General features: G+C 50.2%; 1 long non-coding RNA gene across 2 annotated transcripts; it reads left to right on the top strand.

The window, feature by feature from the left end:
* Positions 1 to 3,664: 3,664 nt before the first annotated feature.
* Positions 3,665 to 9,761, top strand: LOC149119925 (uncharacterized). 2 transcript variants are annotated; one of them, XR_016227366.1, is made up of 2 exons: positions 3,665 to 4,796; positions 8,340 to 9,761. It is a non-coding gene; the product is annotated as an uncharacterized LOC149119925 (long non-coding RNA). The 2 variants fall into 2 exon arrangements; XR_016227365.1 differs by lacking the exon at positions 8,340 to 9,761 and adding an exon at positions 7,989 to 8,249.
* Positions 9,762 to 10,357: the final 596 nt, after the last annotated feature.

The following is a 10,357-nucleotide window of genomic DNA, read 5'->3' as shown; positions in this document are numbered from 1 at the left end:
CAGCCCCGAGCCTGTACCCCGGAGAACCCCAGGGTAGCCTCACCCTGCAGCCAGGGCTCCTCTGTGGTCAGGAAGGAGCCAGGTTCTGTTCTGAGCTCAGCCTGCGACTCCCCCTGCACCCCTGCCCAAGCAGGCCCGATTGCTGTGCGCTGATGTTTTCTGTTCCAATTCTCAGGCCAGTGTAAGGAAAGTCGCAGGGGCTGGTGTGTGTGGGGCACTGCCTGTAGCACAACCCATATGAGCAACCATATGAGTCCCAGCTGCTCAGCTTCCTGCTAAGGTGCCTGGGAAAGCAGTGAAAGATGACCCAGGTCCCTGGGCCCCTGCTACCCATGTAGGAGACCCAGATGGAGTTCCTGGCTCCTGGCTTCAACTCAGCCCAGCCCTAGCCATGGCGGCCATTTTGGGAGTGAACCCGTGGATGGAAGATTCTCTTTCTCTGTCTCTCTCTCTCTGTCTCTCTGTCACTCTGACTTTAAATAAATAGATAAAGCTTTTAAAAAGAAGAAAAAAAATCAGAAAAAAAGAGAAGTCCCTTGAGTCCCACATGTGCACGATCCCCTCCCCCCCAGCTGCCATTGGCCCATTTTGGGGACTCCTTGTGGGTCTGGATTGTGCCCCCACCCCCACCCCCTGCCAAATATTGTTGGGGCCAGAATGGGCCTTTGGGATTTCCAAGGATAGGGGGCAGGGCTGGGAGCCAGCGGATGTGGGGACTCCAGGAATGGACCTGCACCTGCTAATTTCACCCCCAACAGCCCCCGCCCCGTTCAGGTCAGCCTCGGGGGTGGGGCTTTCCAAGTGGTCAGGGACTTAGGGCAGGGTCGTCTGGGCGTCTTGCCTTGAAGACTTGGACAGGGTGAGGAGTGGCCTGAGCTCAGTGTCTGGGTCAGAGGGCCCCCTCCCCTCTCCGTGCCTGGAAGGACACAGCAGCCTCCTGCCCCGCCTGCAGCCCCAGTCCCCCCTCCCCAGTGTGTGTGGGGGGACCAGGCTGTTCTCTGAGCCCCTTCTTTACAGAGCGGCTCTTACTGCTGTTTACACAAAAAAAGCAGATCGGTTGTGTTTGCTTAGTGAGATTGCCTGAGCCCAGGTCCACCTCTGGGACAGCCCAGCAAGAGGGGGAGGGGTGTGTGCCCCAAGCCCCCACCCTGGGCACCTGCCTCCCCGAACACAGCTGGAGCCTACTCTGGAGGTGACCATGCAGCAGGAGTTCCTGGGGGGCTGGACGGGGCAACCCAGAGGCAGGTGTGCAGAGCTGCAGGGGCTGTGTCCGCTCCTGCCCCACATGTCCCTGTCTTGCCTGGATGCCGCCTTCCTCCAGGCACCTATCCCCGGCTCACAGGAGCTTGGAAGCCCACCTGGGCCGCAGGGTCGCAGAGGGCAGCCCTCTGTTAGGGGCAGGGGGTAGGGTGTAGCCTGTGCCTAGAACACAGACATAGAGCGGGGACATTGCCCTCATGTTCCCACTTTGCTGTTCCTCAGCTGTGTGACCTCAGGTGGGTGGGTCTCCCTCTCTGAGCTGCTGGGGTAGGATGAGGAGGAACCTGCCCCTACATGCTGGCTATAGGAAGCACAGGACATGTGGTATGTGAGGGATGCCCATCTCCACGAGGCTGAGAGGAGAGGAAGGGGGTCACAGTGTGGCCAGCTTTGCCTGCTGACCCCAAATCCCACCTCAGAACTGACACCCTGCCTTGGCAAGGGTCCCGGACCCAGGGCCACCTCCAGCCAGGGGTACCCTACACACCCCATCATCTCCTGTCGGCTCCCAGATACTGGGGCCCCGGCTGATACCTCAGGGCCATGCCTCTGGGACACGTGAGCCCTGGGCTCCTGGCTGGGGTTGAGGCCAGCTCTCCTTTTTTGTCCCTCCCCACACTTCCTGCAGGGACTCCATGGAGTCACCCCTCCCATGACACCCTCTGCCATGACCCTGGCCTTCATCCTACCTTGGACACAAGCAGGTCTGGGACAGCTTGCATTGTCCCCGTGGGGTGGACGTGGCTCTGCTCCAGGCCCACGCCTTTGGAACCCAGCTGCCACGCGGGGACGTGGTCGACCACAGATGCCTATTGGCCATGAGGGAGATCCCTGAGCCTGGCCCTGAGCAGCCAGTGGAAGTCAGAGTGCAGCTGGGGCTGAGCGACACCTGTGGACACCACACAGAGCGGAAGAACCACCCGGCAGAGCCCTGCCCCAGTCACTGACCTGCAGACGGGGCCATTGGGCTGCTTTGATGGCTGGGCTGTCCTCTGCCAGCCTTGTAAGGAGGCGAATCTGGTCTGCGGGCTGGAAAATTGTGCCCTGGCAAAGGGCTCTGTCCTGAGTCTGGGTGCCACCCTAGTCGTCCTCTGCTTACATCCTCAGCCCTTTGGACACTGTGTGTGGTTTTGTCAGCCTGGGATGCTTGCAGCACATGTGGGTGGGGCCTTTCTCTGGCTCCCCACAGGCTGCTGGAACATGCCCGTGGGCATGTGTGTGGGGGAAGGGTAGGGGCGCAGGAGGCCTGGTGCCCACCCTCCACCTCCCGCTGTTTCAACAGCCGCGGAGGGGAAAGCAAGGACTTGCACGAATATTTCACCCCGTGCGTTTTGCAGTCCCCGCCTGCTGTGAACACGGGGGTCCTGTCGGAGCGCGAAGATTCATAAAAGGCATGCGAATTTTTATGTTCAATTATTTCTGGTCCCCTGCGTGGGGCCTTAGGAGCTGCCCCGTGCACAACCCGCCCCAGGCCCCGCCCGGCTCTGGCTCCGCACAGAGGCAGCCCCGCCCCCCACCCCACGCCCCTCCCATGCCTTCCCACCGCTCCCTGGTGACAGGCTGTGCCCTGGGGCACCCTGCCTCCCTCCGCCCGCTGCACACGTCCGCCTGGCCAGCCAGCAAGAGGAGGCCAGAGCCACCTCTGCGATTTCTAGCCGGGGCCGGGGGGCGGTGGGACATCCAGGAGCCGGGGCCTGTCACCCAGCTTTATTTTCCCGAGCCTCAGTTTTCTCTCCTGGAAGATGGGCTCGCGGCTGCACGTCCCACGGGCTGCTGAGGAAGTGCCGGTGTGGAGAGGAGAGCGAGCTCGGTGCGCGGTCACCGTGACTCAGGATGTTGGCCAGGGCGGCTGGAGCAGGCCGAGGGCCGGGGCAGAGGCGGGGCGGGGCGGGGCGTGCAGCTCATCAGCTGCGGCCTCACGTCCTTCTATCCCGACGCCTGCCGAAGATGCTCTCTGATTAGTCTGCTGAATTATGAATTAGGTTTCCGGGTCCCTGTGCAGCTGTTCCCGGCTTGTCTCCGCCACTTTATTTCCCCATCTGCTTATAAAACCAGGAGCGAGGGCCTGCAATAAACACTTCAAACGCTTTTTTTTTTTTTCTGGGGGCTAATTAATTGTGTTGCGTTTCTCCGACACAGCATGCCAGCCGGACCTGCCCCGAATTCCCAATGCGGGTACAGACTCCCGCCTGAGTACTTGGGGGGGGGGGGCTGAGCCCAGCGCCTGTGCGGGGGTGGAGGTGGGGGTGGCTCCCCACACCATGGAGGCGGGCAGGTTGGGGGGTCTCTCGGGAAGCAGCCAGGGTTCTCTGGGGCACCCTCTGGCTGCAAGGCCTCCCTCTGGGGAGCCATTGGACATCTCCCCTATCCCTGGAACTGGTGTCTTACTGACTTCCAAGGGCAAGACCCAAGAAGTGCCTGTTCTAGGCAGTGGGGCATACACATGGGCCATCAGCATGTCCCTCTTGGGATGGGCTTGCAGCTGAGTCTGGGGACTTGTGCCCTCCGCTTCCGCAGATGCTGGGGTACATGGGATCTCCTTGCCTGTTCCCACCCACCCTGAGTCCCTCTGGGTGGCTGTGGCCCCCAAGTTGGAGCTTGCTCTGGGCGACCTGGCCCCTATTTGCCCACAGGGGCATGGGGGGCAGCGGATTCTCAAGATAGCTCTGCGGAGAGGCTGCAGGCCCCCCAGGGGTCATGCACTATTGGGGGCACCCTCCCAGCACTGCAGTGGGGGCGGGGCTTTGCACCCCTACCCCGCCTCCAAGCGGCCTCTGTCCTCAGCCTGTGAGTGGACCCTGGTAGGAGCAGGGCCTGGGTGAGATGCTGTTGGGTGCCAGGGCGGGGCCCCTCCTGGGAGCTCCTGGGAGCCCGGGACACTCACTCCCCAAGGGGTATGCCGAGTGTCGGCCTCCCAGGGGGGGACCTACCTGCTGGCGACTGCACCTGCTCTGGTGTGGAGGGAACAGACATCAGGAACAGACAAGGTGGGCCCACGTGGGTGCTCGCCCCTGCCGAGCCAGTGGGAGTCCCCCCTTGGCGTAGGAGGCTCGCTCCTTGTGGGCAGCCACAGGTAGTCACTCCCTTTGTTTACACTTAAACATATGAATGGAGACTTCCCGGCACAGACAATTAGGCTAGGGGAGATTCCGGGAAGAGGCAGGAGGAACCTAAACCTTTCACAAGAGATGATATTTGTATCAGTCACACCTGTAACCTGCATTTATCACCTAAGTGTTTTTATTGTAACCTTAAGAGCCGTTTTGATATGTAAATCTTTTGTGCTCCTCCTTGTAAACAACTGGTCATGTTTAAATACTACTGCATTTATTCAATAAAGGAGCCTTGATCAGGACTTGTCTTGGCTCCATTCTTTGCGTCCTTGTCCCCGCATTCCCACTCTCTGTTTCAGGAAGACCCAGTTCATTGTGCCGCAGGCCGGCACAAATGGCGCCCGAACGTGGGGCCTGAGAATTAGAGAAGCAGTGAGGAACCTGGATTCACGGAGTCGCGACTATAGAGGTATACAATTTGTGGTGAGTACCCGACACCAAAATTGTGGAGATTTATTTTGAGCAGGCATTATGGGACAAGCATCGGGAAAAATCCCCCAGTAGTAAAGGCAGTGAAGGCATTATTGCAGACGCAAGGAATAGGGTTAAAAAAGAAAGTAATAGAGCAATTTATAGAAACCATAGAAATTGCATGTCCTTGGTTTATTGAAGAAGGCCTTGTAGATGAGATGCATCGGGAGGACATGAGAAAATTTGAGGAAGCCAGAAGCTGTGATGGCGAGGGTAATCGATCCTGCCGATCCTCTAGTTCTATGGAAAAAGTTACTCCCTCCGCCCCTCCCTTTAAATTATTTATAAAAAATAATGATAAAAAATTATCCCTTTGTCAAGAAGGGGAATGTTTGCCAAATATCTTAAAAAGAGTGTCACTCAAACCCTGAGAAAAGCAGCACAGCAAGGCCAGGAGGAAGCCAACATCTTTTGATGCTTTTCCAGTGAAAGTATATACAGAAGATGGCCAAGAAATGCCAGTCACCATCCAGTCCCCTTTAAAATGTTAAAAGATTGAAAATCTGCTTGTGATGCATATGAGCCCACTGCTCCCTATACCTATGGCCAGGAGAAAGAGAGAGGAAAAATTCCACAGGTCTCTCGCCCTAGAGAAAAGTCTTAATTCGATAACCCTTTCCAACCTGATAAATGTTTTTCCATCTTTGCAGCTTATGGTAGTTTCTGGTATGTCTTGAAAAGCTTTTGTACGCTATTACTTTTCTGTTTTAATTGAGTGGTTGCAGTAGCCCTGATTGGATCTGGCTCTGGTTTAAGATCTCAACTTGGTGGCTGTTTTAATTAGACTAGGCGCTATGGAGGTTCCCAGCACTCTTGGTGAAACAGCGCACCTACCCAACCCCATGGCCAGCCCTGCTAGGCCCTGGCGTGTGCAGTCTTCCCTGTAAATGAGGGACCACAGCCTTTCTCTACACTCTATTCCAGCCAATGTGGCCTGCCGCACCCAAGCAGGCTTAGCCAGATATCTCTTGGGAAAGGGCTCCCCAGGGCCGCTTTTTTAGTCTCCATTTCCAATTCAATAACCTCCTCACTAGGAGGGGGGCAGGGAAAATATCTCTGGCTACTGCTGGCCTTACCTAAGGGAGCAAGAACCTTAATCCATTAAAGCTTTCCAACTTGATGGGTTTTTCTCTTTACAGTTAATAAAAACTTAAAGCAATGGGCTCATACGCTGATAATCAACTCTTTTCTGTACTGCTGTAGCTAACTTATCTGAGAGTTTTCATGTGTCTTGAAGGTTTCGCATTTTTTTATTGCCAGTATGAGTCTTGATTGGAAAAACTACAATACGAAACTGTTTACGTTATTTGCCTGTCTTTAATGTTTGAGTGATTACCTAACACTGATCAGATCTAGCCCACAGCCTTGGTTAAACGTACTAATTTTTGACTAAAATGGTTTGACTCACTGATAGTTAAAATTCTAAACCGAGTCTTTCAACTTTGGGGCTTCCAGTCGGATCCCTGGAACTCTCAAAGGATGAGACTAACTTTGTTAAAGTAACAGCTGTTTGAGTCAATTCAAATTATACAAAGTGTATTAAAATGTAGTAAATAGTAAATGATGTCATATCTATGTTGTATTCATGTTTTTGCTTTTCAGCTAGAGTAGTCTTATAAAAATGAGAGTAAAATCTTTGTATACAAGCCTTTATGTTGTTAACTAAAGTAAGCCAATACAGATTGGTTCAGAAAATTGGGCTAATGCAAACGCCCTTTGGTTTGCTTACTCAGTTTTACATGTCTTTGATATGCTTTAAACTTGTTTCTCTTAAGGATGAAGATCTTTTCAAAGTTGTAAATATGCACTAGTGACTGTGTTTGCTGCTCAAGTGGTGTTATCCTTTTGTTACTTAAAAGCATGGAAATGTAATTTTGACTTTTAATTCAGATATTGGTGTGGTATTCATTAATAACTCAGTGTCTTAAGTTATCTAGGCATCAGTGCTAAGTAAAACGTGAAAAATGTATTATGTACTTTTCACATCTTTGATAAAAGACTGTTTAAGTTTGTCAGCATGTATTCTCATAGGTTGTCCACACATGACAATTCAAGACTGTAAAACTAACTACAGGTGTAAAGTTTCAGAAGGTATGAGCAAGTCATGAAAAGTTGTAAAAAGTTTGATTTTAAAACATTGTTTACAGAGTTTTCTATAAGTTAAATGTTACTGCAAAATTACACTAACCTTAAATTGAAGTCTCATCTTCTGTTACAGCAATGGGTTTTTTTAAAAAATGTGTACTAACGTTAGTAAATATCTGAAAATGGTCTGAATTGTAAATCTTAATCTGTTTTTGCAAAAACTGTAATGTCTCTTTTTAAGTGTCTGCTTAATCAGTTACTCTGCCATTTCTAAAGTTAGGTCGTGTAAGCTCTTTTTAACTCTGTTAAATAGTTCTGAGTTATGTGATAATTTCGTGTGCTAATTCCTACATCCAAGATTTTTATTTTTGGTTTATTCAACAACAAGAAACATAGAATTCATATTCTGCCAAAGTAATCTGTGTACTCTATTGTCTGTTAAGTTATGATTGATAAAAAGCATTAAGTCTTAAAAAGTTATGTTAAATAACATTATGATCAGTGTTAAAATTGCCCTGACTAAATGTTAAGGAATTCTATTTTGACCAGATACTCTAAATTCTCTTGGCACCTTTAACAGACTTTCTGAAAATCAAAGTTTTAAATTTTCTGGACTTTTGATACCTCCAGAGGGCCCCTGGAGATGTCAAAAGATATATCTCTCATCTTGCAGAGATAATAACCAATTGGGGTGTTTAGATTAAAAGTGGTGCCAAGATGTGAAATGATGCTAAACTTCAGCTATAAACGTGTTTCTTTCTAGCTGCTCCAGTCTCTGGCTCAGTAGCTAGATCCTATAAAGAGGGACTGACAAAGTCTAAAAAGCGTCCCGTGGTCATGATTTGCATCACCTCAATGCCCAAACCTTACGATTAAGATATGGAATCACCTGGAAACAGGCAAGGCAAATTGTAAAATCCTGCCCTTCCTGTGTCACATTTCTCCCGGTCCCTCATTATGGTGTAAATCCTAGAGGTTTTATGCCTAATCAGCTTTGGCAGATGGATGTTACCCATTTCCCTGAATTTGGTAAACTAAAATACATACATGTCTCTTTAGATACATGTTCAGGTTTTGTTTTTGCCGCCCCGCAATCCGGCGAGTCTGCCAAACATCTCTCATTGCCTTCAGGCCTTTGCTGTTCTAGGAACCCCTATACAGATAAAAACTGATAATGGCCCAGCGTATACTTCCAACTCTTTTAAGCACTTCTGTACTAACTTCCACATCTCATCACCGGGATTCCTTATAATCCCCAGGGACAAGGTATTGTGGAACGAGCACATGCCACATTAAAAATTATTTATAAAAAATAAAAAAGGGGGAATACAGGACCATGGCATATTCCCCACAAAAATGGCTATCACATACTCTTTTCATTTTAAATTTTTTTAATACTGGATAATCAAGGGAAATCTGCAGCTGATCGTCACTGGCATACTGAAACCGAAAGACAACAAGTCTACGTGAAGTGGAAAGACCCTCTAACTGCTCAATGGTATGGACCTGACCCTGTTTTAATATGGGGATGTGGACATGTTTCTATACTCTCGCAAAAAGACAATGGAGTACGATGGTTACCTGAGCGACTTGTGCAGCAAACAGACAATGTCACGAAGCAACCCCTTGATCTTCATTATGATAACATTGCTGATCGGGATCCCCCTGAAGATGAATGAAGCTTGCCGGCTCACATCAAACTAAGCCTAGGCCATGGACTCTGTTGGTACGCACCAGTAGTTCAAAATTGTTCATGCACTTATGATAATGGAATTAAAACAGCAGAATTTGTACAATGGGTAGGTAAGGAACAATCAAACCTTGTTCCGTACTGGGAGGGTTATAGTTGAAAACCAATGGCTTAATGTGACTGATCAATCGAAAAGGGAAAATACTGATTTTAGCATATCAAAACTGGTCACATTGACAGACTCGGGTATACCTTTGTCAATTCTAGAAAAGAAGCCTGGTTGATGTATTGGTCAAAACTGTTGAAGTAACTCTTATGGTCAATTCCTCCTTCTCTGTTGAAAGTAGCAATTTCTGGCTACATTTAGCTGCCATTAACTACTTACTACTGAAAGATCTTATAAGCTGTGACTTGATTATTATCTCAAATAATGTTCCTTACATAAAATATCTGGTACAGCAGCTAAAAGGTGAACTTCAGCATATGTTTCTAACTAATGTCTTTTCTTTTGGTGGATCTCAATGGACCCACTGGCTTTTGATGTTGCTGGGTCCTTTATTGCTGCTCCTGCCTTTTTGTCTGTGGCTCCCCTGTATATTCCAAGGCCTCTCTGTGCCATTTGGTACCGTTTGGTCTGAGATTTTAAAGTTGCATTCACAGCTTCACCCCCGAGCCAAAAAGGATGGCACTGAATTCCAATGACGGGTAAGACTCAGTCTCCTTGTACCAACCTAAGACAGGAGCCTCAGAGAATGTCTGGGGTGTCCAATGACGGGTAAGGACAAGAAGAGACACGGGCAACCTAAGACAGGAACAGTGCCTCAAAAAATAAAAAAAGGGGGAAATGTGGGCAGCCACAGGTAGTCACTCCCTTTGTTTACACTTAAACATATGAATGGAGACTTCCCGGCACAGACAATTAGGCTAGGGGAGATTCCGGGAAGAGGCAGGAGGAACCTAAACCTTTCACAAGAGATGATATTTGTATCAGTCACACCTGTAACCTGCATTTATCACCTAAGTGTTTTTATTGTAACCTTAAGAGCCGTTTTGATATGTAAATCTTTTGTGCTCCTCCTTGTAAACAACTGGTCATGTTTAAATACTACTGCATTTATTCAATAAAGGAGCCTTGATCAGGACTTGTCTTGGCTCCATTCTTTGCGTCCTTGTCCCCGCATTCCCACTCTCTGTTTCAGGAAGACCCAGTTCATTGTGCCGCAGGCCGGCACAGCTCCTGGTCGGCAGGGCTCGGCTCGGAGCCTTTGCACGGGCTGTTAATTGTTATGCTTCCGTTTAATTCCGGGTGTCATTCCTTGTCAGCCGAGCTCGACAGGCTGGGATTTATGCCTCCAAATTATGGGGCTTGGGCTGTTGGGAGGTAAAACTATTGCCCATCAATCAGCCACCAACGGGCTTGTGCTGGCGCAACGTGGCAGCCCAGTGAGCGGGCATGGGCGGCCAAGGAGCCAGTGAGACCCCTTCAGCGGGCAGGCTGGGCTGGGCTCCAGCTCTCTGGGGAGGGACCCAGGGTTTTGCTCCAGGGCAAGGTCACAGGTCCTGGGTGCAGGGGGGTCACCTCTTTCCGGATCCGCACCGACACAGGTACACGGGGCACCACAGAGCCAGTTAGGCTGAGCGGTGAGCTCAGTCCTGGCCAGGGCCCAGCCAGGGACAAGACTTCCATGTCTCAACCTCCCTCCACACCTACGTCCCTGAATTTCCTTCCAGCCGCTGA

The sequence above is a fragment of the Oryctolagus cuniculus genome, chromosome 21 (assembly GCF_051225735.1).
Source record: "Oryctolagus cuniculus isolate XC-2025 breed Fujian yellow rabbit chromosome 21, ASM5122573v1, whole genome shotgun sequence".
Lineage (NCBI taxonomy): Eukaryota > Metazoa > Chordata > Mammalia > Lagomorpha > Leporidae > Oryctolagus > Oryctolagus cuniculus.
The sequence above is the reverse complement of the archived record's forward strand: the minus strand, read 5'-3'. Positions and strand labels throughout refer to the sequence as shown.